The 14832-nt window shown below is 46.9% G+C and overlaps 1 long non-coding RNA gene across 2 annotated transcripts in view; it reads left to right on the forward strand.

Annotated features, from left to right (window-relative positions):
- Positions 1 to 14832, forward strand: part of LOC142567927 (uncharacterized) — a 90823-nt gene that overhangs the window by 59811 nt on the left and 16180 nt on the right. Inside the window, exon 5 of one of the 2 annotated variants that reach the window (XR_012825309.1) lies at positions 11968 to 12094. The exons of the other annotated variant lie outside the window; for it this stretch is intronic. This is a non-coding gene — a long non-coding RNA (uncharacterized LOC142567927). Of the gene's footprint in view, positions 1 to 11967; positions 12095 to 14832 lie in introns of those variants that run through there. 2 annotated transcript variants of the gene reach the window in all.

Here is a 14832-nt window from a genome sequence, read left to right on the forward strand (position 1 = left end):
TCTGCGATGTTTGCAGAGTGCGTATAGTGCCGGTAGCAATATTCGTATGCGCTGTTTTCGACGTTTCATTCGCATTGAAGTGAGAGATGCGTAAAGGTCAATTCGCTTGCTGCTGCCGCGAGAATTTTGACAGTGAGTTTCTGCGCTCTTCGAGCGAGATGTTAATGTTTACCTGTGCGCGCCTGACACTGTGCTGGTCAATTTAGTTAAAACACGTTGGCGGTTTAGTTCGTTTGAATCCATGATAGAATGTGTAAGCAGGACTGAACAAGGGCATAGAAAGCAGTGCTGTCTGTGTTTCTTCCTACGTCATCGTTCAGTCATGCTTACACATTCTATGATTGTTAATTTAGTTAGTAAGCGAATGTTTACAAATTCATACAGCCGCTAAAACTACTATCGGCTAATTTGCTATCGCAATTGATGCTTCGCCTTTCTGGCGAAACTGAATTTTTTTCCTTGGTGGGGATAAGCTGTGCCCATGCACACTTTATTGAATAAGCACGCAGCCTTGTTGGTTGGTGCCCCGCAGGGGCGTCTGCGCAAGCAGGCGTTTGGTGTGTTGCGACACCACGTATCCAAGCACACGAGGGTTGGACTCTCCCGCGTGTAGCCGTGCGCGGCTTAGCCGTGTCCGGGGAAAAGGGGATCCTGGGGGTTGAGCCAATGCCGGGTGTTTGGACCTTTACGGCCCCTCGGCGGCGGCAACACACCCCTTTGGCCTCGGCTTCACGTAGACGGCACCCCCGGACTGACCCACCCGGGGGAAACCGGCAGTCGCTTTTTCCTGTCCTCCTCTCCAATCTTCGTCTTTCTCTCTCCCCCTTTTTCATCTTTCCTGTCTTCTCATCACTTCTCCTCACTTCCTAATTTCCCGGCGGCAAGGGTTAACCTTGTGTAGCTAGCCAGCCTTGGTTATGCTGTATTTGGTTATAGCAGCGATGTACGGCTGGCGTTGGCAGGGTTTCCCTTGCAGGAACTTCTGTCACGTCCCCCTGTAGGGCTCCATGGTGGGTGGTCGGCATCGCGGCCGAAAACCTAACTGTACCTATGGAAAACGCGTTTCCTAAGCTACCTGATCGCCCTCAGAAACGAGGGCGCACCGAAGAAGTATTTCAGTTTTTCGGACGCCAAGTCCACAATTTTCCTCGTTTTCATGTGATCCACACAGAAAAACCAGCTAAACAAGTCCGAACAATCTCCCCCTTCCTTGTATCTAAGACCCTTACCGAAGTTTTTGGCCCAGGTTATAAGGCGTCGAGGATGGCCAGCGGTGACCTCCTCTTGGAGCTCCGCGATCAGAAACAATTTGAGAAACTGCCTAAACTAATATCATTTGGAGAGACCCAAGTAGTAGTAACCCCGCACCGCACGATGAATACCACCCGAGGCGTTGTCTCGGACGATGATTTGCTGGAGCTCACTGAGGCTGAACTCTTGGAGGGCTTCAGTGAACAAAATGTCATAAATGTCAAAAGAATCAAGATTAGGCGAGATGGAAAAGAAATCCAAACAAAACACCTGATACTCACTTTCAGCTCAAGTGTCCTCCCCGAGTCCATCGAGGCCGGTTACATCAAACTTCGTGTTAGGCCATACGTGCCCAATCCTCTCAGATGCTTTAAGTGCCAAAGGTTCGGCCACAGTTCACAGAACTGTCGAGGCCGGCTGACATGTGCCAAGTGTAGTGACACTGAACGTTCCTCCGAAACATGCCAGAAGACTCCACATTGTGTCAACTGTGATGGGGAGCACGCCGCGTACTCGCGGGCGTGCCCATCCTGGAAAAAAGAAAAGGAAATTGTAACAGTTAAAGTAAAGGAAAATATAAGTTTTAAGGAGGCACGCAGGCGGGTATCGTACCTGCCCAAGAAAACCTTTGCCGATGTGGCGCGTCAGGGGGCAGCGTCACAACGGCCTCCGGCGGCTGTCCGACCCACATGCAGTGAGTCGGCAGTTACGCCATCTGCCCCCGCGGCGGTTGCAGCTAGCGCTGCTCCGTCGACCCAGAATGAGGGACCATCGACGCCGAAGGTGGCCGCCGCCAAGGCTGTCTCAACCTCCCCGGCCCCTTCCAGCGCTGGCAACAGCCGGCGCAGCCAAATCCCGCAGGGTGCCCCATCGACCTCTGGGATGGTGGGCGCAGGGGTCTTGCCCTCCAAGGCAGGACTCCCTCTTGTAACTTCTCGCTCGCAAGAGCACGTGTCCGGAGCCTCACTAGAGGCAATGGACACAACACCTATCCTCAAGGGGCACCAAGCGCCTAAGGAGCGGCGAGGCTCCCTCGAACGCTCCAAAAAGGGCAGAACTCCCGTTACAGGGCCTCGAAAGAGCTCTGTAACCTAAGACATAACCACCGTTTCCGTACACACAGCACTTATTTACTTCCAATATGGACACACAAATAATCCAATGGAACGTCACAGGTCTTCTTAGGAATCTCGATGATCTACAAGAACTCATCTACCAACACAATCCAAAAGTGCTGTGTTTACAGGAAACACACTTAAAATCCAAACACACAAACTTTCTCCGACAGTACATAACTTTTCGTAAAGATCGCGATGATGCTCTCGCATCATTGGGTGGCGTTGCCATTGTAATTCAAAAAAGCATAGCGTGTCAACGTTTGCAGCTACGAACGGCCCTCGAAGCAGTGGCGGTTCGAGTTGTCCTGCTAAACAAACTCATCACTATTTGTTCACTTTACATACCCCCACATTACAAACTAAACAAACCTGAATTTCAGTCCTTCATAGATGAATTGCCAGAACCTTATGTTGTTCTTGGCGATTTCAATGCGCACAGCTCCCTGTGGGGCGACTCTCGTACAGACGCGCGAGGTCGTCTCGTTGAACAGTTCCTTTTTTCTTCAGGTGCGTGTCTTCTAAGTAAGAAAGAACCCACATATTACTCTCTTGCAAACAGAACCTTTTCGTCAATAGATCTTAGTATAGTTTCCGCGTCTATACTGCCCGAACTCGAATGGGAAGTTACGAGCAATCCTTACGGGAGCGATCACTTCCCCGTACTGCTAAGAACATCCAAAGGAAATGAATCTCCTCCACAAGCTCCTAGGTGGAAGATAGATACAGCCGACTGGGAGAAATTTCGAAATCTATCTAGCATCTCATGGGCTGATATGTCTTCTCTAGAAATTGATGCCGCTGTGGAGTATTTTACAGCGTTCATAATAGATGCCGCATCTAAATGCATATCCGAAGTAAGTGGTTTGGAATGCAAACCATGTGTACCGTGGTGGAACAGCGAATGTCGGACCGCCCGTAAGAATCAGAACAAGGCGTGGGGGTTGCTACGCGCTTCCCCCACTGCAGAAAATCTTATTAACTTTAAGAAAGTAAAATCTCAAGGCAGGAGAACCCGCAGGCAGGCCAGAAGAGAAAGCTGGCAGAAGTATTTATCGAGTATTAACTCTTTTAGAGATGAGGCTGAAGCCTGGAACAGGGTGAATAGGATTAGAGGGCGCCAAACATATTCACTCCCTCTGGTAAACACACAGGGTGATACACTGAAAGACCAGGCGGACTCACTTGGGGAGTATTTTGAGAGCGTGTCAAGTCTAACAAATTATTCGCAATCTTTTCTAAAATACAAACAAATAGAAGAATGTAAGCCACTCACAGGAAAATGTCGAAAGAATGAACCATACAACTGTCGATTTAGTATTGCCGAGTTCAGAGCTGCCTTGAGATCATGCAAGAGCTCTGCACCGGGTTCTGACAGAATTATGTATGAAATGATCAAAAACCTACACAATGACACCGAAGTTACACTACTCACAATTTTAAACACTATTTGGGCTGCGGGATACTTTCCAACTGCATGGAAAGAAGCAATTGTCGTCCCTGTTTTGAAGCAGGGGAAAGACCCATCCATGGCGGCAAGCTATCACCCAATAGCCCTTACAAGCTGCCTGTGTAAGGTTTTTGAAAAAATGATTAATCGTAGACTCATACACTTCCTTGAACTCAATAATATACTTGATCCCTATCAGTGTGGCTTCAGAGAAGGCCGGTCGACAACAGATCACCTTGTACGCATTGAAGGATATATTCGGGACGCATTTGTACATAAGCAGTTTTTCATGTCAATATTCCTTGACATGGAGAAGTCATATGACACAACATGGCGCTACGGCATCTTGCGAGACCTGTCGGAAATGGGCATCTGTGGCAATATGCTGAAAATAATTGAAAGCTATTTGTTGAATCGAATCTTCCGAGTGAAAATCGGCAACGTATTGTCGCGACCTTTCACACAAGAAACAGGTGTACCACAGGGAGGCGTGCTGAGTTGTACGCTCTTCATCGTGAAGATGAACTCGCTTCGTGCTTCGCTACCACCTGCCATGCTTTATTCTGTCTACGTTGACGACATTCAAATCGGCTTCAAATCCTGTAACCTCTCAGTATGCGAGAGACAGGTGCAACAGGGCTTGAACAAGATTTCCAAGTGGGCAGACAGAAACTGATTTAAAATCAACCCCCACAAAAGCACTTGCGTTCTTTTTACAAGAAAGAGAGGCCTGTTTCCGGATCCTTCCTTAGAACTGTGTGGACACCAAATACCTGTCAACAAAGAGCACAAATTTCTGGGTATTATACTTTATTACAGACTCACTTTCATTCCACACATTAAATATCTGAAAGAAAAATGTCTAAAAACAATGAACCTAATGAAACTTCTATCTAAGACTACGTGGGGTAGTGACAGAAAGTGTCTAATGAATATCTACAAGAGCCTAATTTGGTCACGATTGGATTATGGTGCCGTAGTGTACAACTCTGCCGCCCCGAGCGCGCTAAGGATGCTGGATCCTGTCCACCATTTGGGCATCCGCTTAGCTACTGGCGCTTTCAGAACAAGCCCGATTCAAAGCTTATATGCCGAATCGAATGAATGGTCTCTCCACCTACAGAGATCATACATTAGCTTTACATATTTCCTTAAAGTACGCTCCAATCCTGAACATCCATGTTTTCATACCGTTACCGATATGACGTGCGCTACACTTTTCAGCAATCGCCCCTCCATAAGACAGCCTTTCTCGCTGCGTGTGAAGGAGATTAGCGATGAAATGCGTGTCCCACTCCTCGAGCATCGCTTAATGCACCTAACCAAGCTCTTACCTCCTTGGGAGTGGCAGGTGATACAATGTGACATATCCTTTATAAATATTACAAAGCACGCTCCTGAGGCCGAAATTAGAATGCATTTCCTAGAACTCCAGCACAAGCACTCCTGCGCAGAGTTCTACACAGACGCTTCGAAGTCAAATGCCGGGGTATCCTATGCAGCCGTCGGCCCATCGTTTTCGGAATCCGATGTACTGCATCCGGAAACAAGTATCTTTACGGCCGAGGCCTACGCATTACTCTCTGCTGTAAAGCACATAAGAAAATCGAAACTTCCAAAAGCAGCGATCTATACAGACTCTCTCAGCGTCGTGAAGGCCTTAATGTCACTCTACAAACAAAAATCCCGTATTCAATGAACTGTATTCGGTATTGTGTAAAGTGTACTCATCTAACCAGAACATCATAATATGCTGGGTCCCTGGCCATAGGGGAATCGAAGGTAACGTTCTCGCGGACGAGATGGCCACGTCAATCACATCGGAAGCTGTTAACCCTACCGCTGATGTGCCTGTCACAGATCTGAGGCCTTTCTTACGAAATAAACTGCGACATCACTGGCAGTGCACGTGGGACGCGCAAACAAATAACAAACTGCACGTTATAAAGCCCCAGCTAGGCTTTTGGCCCTCCCCTACAAAATATCGGCGAACAGATGTCCTATTCTGTCGCCTCAGAATAGGACACACATTTCGCACCCATAGTTACCTGCTTACTGAAAGTGAACCTCCAACCTGTGGCAGATGCGGTGACAGGCTTACCGTCCTCCACGTGCTCCTGGAGTGTCGGGAAGCCGAAACGGAGAGAATGAAACATTTTCCGCTTGCTTACCATTATAACATCCCTCTACACCCGGCTATGTTTCTCGGCAAGGAACCGCTTTTTGACACCAAGGTAATCCTCAACTTTTTAAATGAAGTCGTACTACACGTTATATGCCCATTAAATTCGTAGAGCATCCTCGCTCCAGAGGATGCCACTGCGATAACAGTTTTGCATAGCACATGCCTCCAGGCCCTTGTTCTTCAAGGGCTCTAAGGAGGCAACAGTGCTCTCGCATATCTTATAACCATATATATTTTTACACATCGTATCATTCTTTTTAAATGCACCTTAAATGTTCACAGTACACGTCATAAGACATCGCCATAATCTTATTGTACAGATTTTGCGCACTTTAGCGCGAGCATTTTTAAGGCCCCTCTACAGCCACGTCACACCAACTTCATCGAACTCATGATTTCATTGCAAACTCATTAACATGGACATGGCGCTCTTTGGCCATAACTGGCCCTTGCGCCATTAAAAACCACATATCATCATCATCATTGTTGGTTGGTGGCGAAAAAGTGTCATTTAGATTTCAGTACTTTGATGATCACCGGTGTAGAATGCACTGAACGTTTTTCTTTGCCTTTTTATAGCTTTTACGACTCAGTATTCGGTTATGGAAGAACTTGAGGTTGCAGGTTGGATCCTGGCCACAGCAGACACATTTCAATGTGGGCGAAATGCAAAAATGCTTCTGTACTTAGATTGAGGTGCACTGTTGCAGTGCTAGGTTATCTCGAACCCGGCTCCATATGGTAGCATGACGGAGGCTTCGGATTAAAGAAATCAGAAGCTTGGGAAGTTGGGAAATCACACACAATCACTCAGGTTTACTGACACTCTATTTATTTACAAGAATACCTCCGTCGCCTCGAAGGCATTATCGCTGGGGGGGGGGGACAGTTAGAGAAAGATGTATAAGGTGGGAGCACACAATAAGTGAACATCTTCAAGTGCCACAGAAAATTCAAACAAGACAGACGAAAACAAAAATGGTGATTATCAGATATTGAAACATTCCTCTGGTTGTTAACAAATTCCAGTCTGTCACAGTTTGTGGAAAAAGGATTTGACAAAACGGTGCATATTACAGCTGTATTCTCACACCTTTGTGTTGTTGAATCGAGGTGGAAGTTGGCTCTGACAGGTAGTTGCGGCCGTCAATGCCTGTTTGAACGAAACTTATTTACATCCTTGAATAGGAAAAACAGAAAAAAAGTGTTTAGCAACGCGCGTTTGGATGAGCCTCGTTTCCATGGCCCAGAGCAGCTTCTTTTCTCCCTGTACCGTCAGTATAGCACCTCTGTTCAAACACTCCCTCCTGGCAGTAGCCAGTCACACAGGTCGCAACACTAGGATAACAGCCAATGAAGCACATACCAGCGGGCGCAAAGGGGGCGAGAGGGTCTGACCGTGGGAATGGGAGATCTGTTACTCCAAACTTTAAATGCCATGCATTGCATCTATATCACTACATGCATGGCATGCAATGTCTGCCGTGTGCAGAAGAGCAGATACATCGTATGCGCACTTCTGTGGACTATCGCATGGAAATGCAGTGGGCAGTTCCCTTTTTTACGACCTTCTGCATGGCACAGGTGGGTTATTCCACTAACTAAAGTTTTCAGTCATTGTCATTGGAAAATATGGAAACTAGTGAATGCTTTAGCTCGAGCTGTAATGGCTTCTTTTATGTCCATGATGGCACGTTTTTTGCCTCTTGCTGATTAATATATGCTTGGAAGTCCACCGGACATCTCTATTGGAATGTGGGGTGTGTGGACCTTTTTGAGACGTCAGTGGGACTTTTTGTGTGACTCGGGTACACAGAACTTAAGCGAGCGACACATTGTCTTTTTTGTTGTCCGATGCGGCATCTGCCGCGCCGGAACGGCAGCCGGAATCGAGGTGTTTTGCTGTGCCGAACTGACGCCCAGCGTGCAACAAACCGGGCAGGTTTTTGTCGTCGGACGCTTTTAACCGCATCATCATTTTACGACGAAGCTGTATATCTCTACTGTCTAAGGAAATTTTCGTGTTGGCATGGTAAGCACAAAAACTCCCTATATGTGGGCCACGGAGCAAGAAACATTTAGGAGTGGAAACTCCGCTGTTTGCGGCGACCAGAAAAGGTCACAAGCCCGCGGAACCGTTATCGTGCTGGCGGCGCCTGGCGGCCTGGAAAGAAATTACCGCCTTTGAGAGCGCGCCGGTGTCGCCTGCCCGGGCGCTGCATTTTTTTTTCGCTGCGGCTTCTACGACGCGCCGCATGGCGCCGCCACTGTATACGGCCCCCGTCGGCGCATACAACAATCCGCCTCTTTCACGGCGCGATGGCGCATGCGCCCTGCCCTAGCGGATTAGTCGCGAAACGTTTTGGAAGGGACACGCGCGCGGCCGCGCGGCCAGATATCGGGGAAAAGTACCCCGAAAAAAACGCTTGGAGGCGCGCTGTTGCAAACGCTTGTGCCATGTACCGCGTTGAAACTCTACTGGTAGCTCGACGTCGGTGCGGTGCCGAAAACGTGCGTAAAACTGCAACTCCACTTTGAAACAGAAATGGGCCAGGGCTTGGTCCGAACTGCACCGTGAACCACGTAGTTGCCACCTTGCATACGGCTGTCAAATTTATTGATAAACCACTGCGTTACACTTGGGCGACACTTCAAAAACATGTTGCTGACGCAGTCTTCTTGCAGCATCGGCCCACTGTTGCAGGTGGTGGCAGCGCGTGTCTGACTTCATGTACTGTTTTAAGGCGTGGTAACATTGGGTCTATACGAGACCGACAAGACGCTGACACCGACGACTGGCCGACTATTCAACACTGTGTCACTGAGACCATTTGATCGTAATAGGCCGACAACGACGCAACCGATGGGTGCGAGTTGTCATATAGCGCGACGGGCTTTCGTTTCTAAAGCACCGACAAAATCAGCGTGCCGACCGTGATAGCGCTTGATTGAACCCTACGCGATCAGCCGTCGAACCGACAACGCGATAGCTGCAGCTGATTCACTTGTACATATAATTATTCGCGCTCGAAATGCGTCGACATGCCTTCAAAGTAGAAATGCACGAGCTTCAGTCCTCTCAAGCCGTGCGCGTGAAGTTTGAGTCAATGTTGATCCTGTTTAGCGAAGTTTAGGTTAGGCCTGACCCCGTCGAGTTCGTGCACCCGCTACCGATGGAGCTGGACTTAAAAAAGTAAGCAGTACCTTTCATAAGGAAACTGCTCTTATAGTTAGGTTGCGGCCCTATAGCGATTTGATATGTACTCTTCATTTCGCACGCCACGTACACAGTAAGCGGCAAGCGGCGACACAGCGCTGTGCCAACATGTTGTACTTTGGTCACCGTTCCCGAACGCTGCCGGTTACATTCCCGTAAATGGTGGGTCTGTGTGTGTTGTTATTCTCACATTTCTTCATTCCAAAGAAGCATTGTTTGCCTCTACGTCAAACAGGAAAGAAGAGACAGTGCATACGATACAGCAGCATAAACTCGCTCAGTTGCCAACGGTGCCAGCGATGGCATCCGCCTTTTCGCGAGAGAACTGCACGGCATATAAGTGGACACTTATGCCGAGCACAGTTGTCTCTAAGAATACCTTATAGCACGCGCAAACTAAGTTTGGTGAAGTTAAACAAAACCGAGGATCAGTAGTAACAGCCCGTAATATATATACATATATATATATATATGCGTATTGATCGAAGTTGCATTTGTTTAAGGGACTCGGCCGCTCATACTGACTCGTCTGCATGTTTTGCTACGTTTTGAGATTATTTCACATCAGCGATGCGCCTTTTCTACAATAACCGAAGCTAACAGCGATATGAAGCTGTAGATCAAATTCACCGCTTTGGCAAATCCCACGTGTAAGGCTGTGCTCGAAGGCTTCTTGAATATATGTTTCTTGAATATATATGTTCTGAATATATGTTCTTGAATATGTTTGGTTAATGTGTAAAAGGAATACAAAAAGCGATGTGCAATCGCAGACATCAGCTACAACGAACTAAAGGCAGCCGTGTCGGCAGACGGAACTCGGCGCGCCTTTATCGGCAGCGCTCTTACAACAGCGCACTTGGGCATGTTCACCCACTATACTCGATGGGTGAACGATATGCTGCCCCGGAGAAACCATTAATAATTAATCGCGATTTACGAACCGCACAACCGACGCACACTCAACATGGGCCCAGGTACACAAAAATCAACAGGCGAAATCTCCGACACCCTTCCAAAACGTTTCCAGCGGCGTGCGTCAGAGGGCAGCACAGGAACATGAAAGAGGCGGATTGTGACATCTGGTCGCCCGCGCTCGCTCGCGCTGACGGGAGTTTCACCTCCTAAATGTCTTACTCCGTGATGTGGGCCGATCCCGGAAATAGTGCAATGCCGGGCCGACTCGCGGCGGAGGTGAAGCAGGCGTTAAGCACTCCCTTTACTTGGGCTGATCGCAAATATAGTGCAATGCCGGGCCGACTCGCGGCGGAGGTGAAGCAGGCATTGTATTTAAGCACTCCCCATAAGTGGGCCGATCCCAAGTATAGTGCAATGCCGACCCGATCCACGGCGGAGGTGCTGTTCACCGTTAAAGGGCCCACATACACAGCTTCGGTGGTCATCCTTCACAAAGTGTAAAGGCATGGAGTTTATTTTTTCTGCAGCCAATGACAGCGTGACTGGCATGTGACATTCTCCGGCATTCCCTCCATGACGGTTTCTCTCCCTCCCTTCTTATTTTGCCGGCACAATTTGTTTCCCACACGAAATAACAGTTCAGTAAAATTATCTCGAAAATGTGCCTCTTCTGCAAAGCTGTGCTTAGTACACTAGTACTAATTAAGCTACTGCGAGATCAGGAGCTGCGATACGAGGGCATATTGCAGGCAGACAGCACACAGTCGACTGAGCGAGGCTGCTGGCATGGCCTGCACGTTTGCCTTCTGCATCGACGATGTCGAGTAAACCAATAGTATTTAATTACAAGCGACCTAAGTATACAGTGTTAACCGTGTTGGCAAAATAAGAGTTCTTTGACGAGCTAGGCCTACCAGCTTTATCGCTGGCTGTCAACGGAGTTGGTAGACAACACGCTGTTGTGAAGTGTTTTGTCACTCGCAGATGCATAATTTTATTGGTAGTGTTCACAAAAGCAAAGCAGCGTTGTGCAAAGCTGTTCATAGTGCATTTCTCAAGCCTACACGCTGGGGCGCTGGATCTGCCCGGAGCATACGCACGCTCGCTCGTTCGGATGTACGCCCATGTGCCCTGAATCTTGGCTATGCATGCTGGAACATGCAGCGCCACACGTCGTATCAGATGCCAAATTGTACCGTGTCTCCTACTTCGCGTCTTCGTGTAGTGTCCTACTTGTGACTCCTTTCTTCATGGAAATCTTCAGCATTAGCATGTAGAAAAAAGTTTTGTTAAAGAAAAGGCATGAATAAAAACTGAAATGGGCTGCCAGTGATGCAAGCACAGTGCACGTCGCATGTGTTACTTGTAGCAACACAATTCAGTTGCGGTGGTCACCTCGAACTTGATGACAAAGCTTTCAGTTTGTCTAGTTGTTTGACTTGTCCACACTGGTAGAACACCTAATTGAAATACCGCAGCATACAAAAGTATGTAAATTAGCCTTAATGAATGCTCTACAACAGACCATAAAAGGGTTTCTCATATACGGAAAAGCATGATTGATTGGTAGCTTATGGTGGTTCAATTAACACTTTTAAGAGTAGTAGTAATACAAGTAACCACAGACAATCACAAGCACAAATAATTTTAAAATTTGCACAGTACAGTAACATGCATTGAAACCTTTTGTGCATTCAGAAAACAAAAAGCTCGTATATTTTGAAACACTGTTGCAATAGCTATGCAAGAAATTGAAACTTTCGTGGGCTGTAGGTAATTGAAAACAATTTGCATATTACTGAATGTTTTCTTTCTTTCCTATACCTTGCAGGGGCGTCTACATCATCAAGTGTTTGGTGTGTTGCAACAGGGACCCGATCGCATGGGTGTTAATATGACCCTCCTGTGCCCGGAAAAAGGGATTTTGGCGGTTGTGCTTTCACATAGTGCTCTAAAGGCATACTAACATGATACAATTGGCTCTTCATTTCTTGCACAAAATGGTCTGAGACCTCTAAACTATGGAAAAAATGATTGCGAGTATCGGAGCACCCCAAATAATTTCAAGCTGCATTTCTAAAGCCAGTGGCGGTGTTGTTTCTACTGTCATGACACCATGCAAGACGCACAAGCAATTATGTGGGAGGTGAACATTGCAACAATTTGACACTCCCAATTATTTGGTTGTCTGCTGTGCAGACCTCCCGAGTAGTAGCGTGGAGGCGACCGAGCAAGCCGGATATCAAGTGTCAAAAGATCGCAATAACCTGCTACCACATTGACCCGCTTTCATGTCCTGATGTTGCGACACAGTAACTTCTTTCTAAACGAAATGAAAATTGGCTGTAGAAAAACAATTATAATAAGTTACGTAGGATGTTCCGAGGCTAATTATTACTTTTTCTAGAGTTTAGAGGTCTAGGATTTTCATCTAACAAAAAATTAATATTCAACATGTCGGCCTTTGGCCGTGGTGGCACCTCACTTTGGCCCCTGCTTCACCTACATAGCGCCCCCTGGAGTAACCCGATCTAACTGAACTTTCTAAACGAAATGAAAATTGGCTGTAGAAAAACAATTATAATAAGTTACGTAGGATGTTCCGAGGCTAATTATTACTTTTTCTAGAGTTTAGAGGTCTAGGATTTTCATCTAAAAAAATATTCAACATGTCGGCCTTTGGCCATGGTGGCACCTCACTTTGGCCCCTGCTTCACCTACATGGCGCCCCCTGGAGTAACCCGATCTAACTGAACTTTCTAAACGAAATGAAAATTGGCTGTAGAAAAGCAATTATAATAAGTTACGTAGGATGTTCCGAGGCTAATTATTACTTTTTCTAGAGTTTAGCGGTCTAAGATTTTCATCTAACAAAAAAATTAATATTCAACATGTCGGCCTTTGGCCGTGGTGGCACCTCACTTTGGCCCCTGCTTCACCTACATGGCGCTTCCTGAAGTAACCCGATCTGGGAAATGATGTCCTTGAAGTAATTGGCCCACTCAGGTAGATTGGCCAAGAGTCGGGCAGATTTTAGGCATTTGTTCAATGAAAGTGAAAATAATTCTGATAATTAAATTCAAGCTAGTAAAATACAAGCCGATTCAGTAAACAGTCAATGTAGTAAAGCAGAAAAGGAAAGAAAATATCTATATATATTTATAAACGAGTCAATAAATAATACAATTAAAAATGAAATTTGTTAGATTCAACAGAACTTAATCTGTGATGATGCATAGATAGATCCCTGTAGGTGAGTGTCCAAGAACAGAAGCTCAAAGGCAGCAGCACTGGTGGGTTCAGTGGTAGACCGAGCTGTTGCATTCTAATTTGCTGTGACCTCAGGGAGAAACGCTGGCATTCCAGTAATGTTGTTTCTAATGTGTTGCAGACATTGCACAAAGGGCAAATTGTCGGACCATATCAGTGCACGTATAAATTGAGAGTTGGGACTCAACATTGCCCTCTTACTGTGACTTCTGTCTTGTTTTACAAAATGTCCTGTTCCAAGAAACTTGTAAGCACTGGAGTTCTGTGGAGGTCGTTAGATTTGATTGTGACGTCAAAAGGGTGTATCTTCGAAAACTGACAAGTGATGGAAACCTGTTGTTGAAAGGAGAGTAAACACTAAGCCAGCAAGAGTAGCCTTGGCCAAACTGTCTACCACTTCAGTCAATGATATACCTGTGTGTCCAGGTGGCCATACTGATTGTAAACTGCAAATGACTTGGGGTCAGTGAGTCTAAAGTTATTAATGTATGCTACTACTCTCTGGGAGCAGTAATAAATGAGGTGCACGACGATAGTCTGCAATTATTAGCACAGTTGCTGGGAAGGGTGTAGCTCACACAATGTTAGAATAGCTAGGAATTCCGTCAGAAGTGTTGAAGTCTGGGAGCCTAACAAAAAAAGGAATCTGCAGTTGCCTTGTCCTAATCTTACTCCAATTTTCACTTTACACTTCCTCCTATTATGCTCTATTCCAATTTTCCTGGTTGCTAGGGCTAACCTATGGGTCACCAACGTTGGGTATACTATATTCAGTTATTGGCCTCGAGCTCCACCACTGGAAAAGCTGGCGCCACCATCGGCGTGACGTCCTAGGAGGGATCACGTGGACATAGCGGTCGCGTCGGCTGCTTCGATCGGGAGCGCCGAAGCGAGCTGAAAACGAGTTTTTATTCCCTCCTACGCTGCGGTCCTCATTTAGTGGCGAAATTTTCCCGCTTCGAGTGTCTCCTTTAAAACGCTTGAAAGCACTACAATAGGTAGTGGCTGCCTTTGAAGGCGCGCAACATGGTAGGCTACTGCTCGGTGCCGCAGGGACGGACGGACGTAACGGAGGCCGGTGTCAGCCTTATTCACACGTAGCCGCAGGACAAGAAGCTGCGTGAAGCTTGGCTCGCGAAACATAAAACCGGCAAACAGTCGGCTACAACTCGGGTATGCAGCAAGCACAGACGCGAGGAAGATTTCTGCTACGGCGCCCGGTCTGCGATGTTCTGAAAACGCGCAGAGACGCTCGCCCGAGTCTGCTGCACGACTATTGTTATGACGGTTTGGTCTATCAACTTGTCGATGCTATAGATACTAGCAAGTTCATTGGAGTGGAAAGGCAGCGGTAAGAAGCACATTAAAAAAAAGCATGGCATATGGTCATGTTTGTGTTATGAATTAATGCACTGGATTACAAAAA

This window comes from Dermacentor variabilis, unplaced genomic scaffold (genome assembly GCF_050947875.1).
Source record: "Dermacentor variabilis isolate Ectoservices unplaced genomic scaffold, ASM5094787v1 scaffold_15, whole genome shotgun sequence".
NCBI lineage: Eukaryota > Metazoa > Arthropoda > Arachnida > Ixodida > Ixodidae > Dermacentor > Dermacentor variabilis.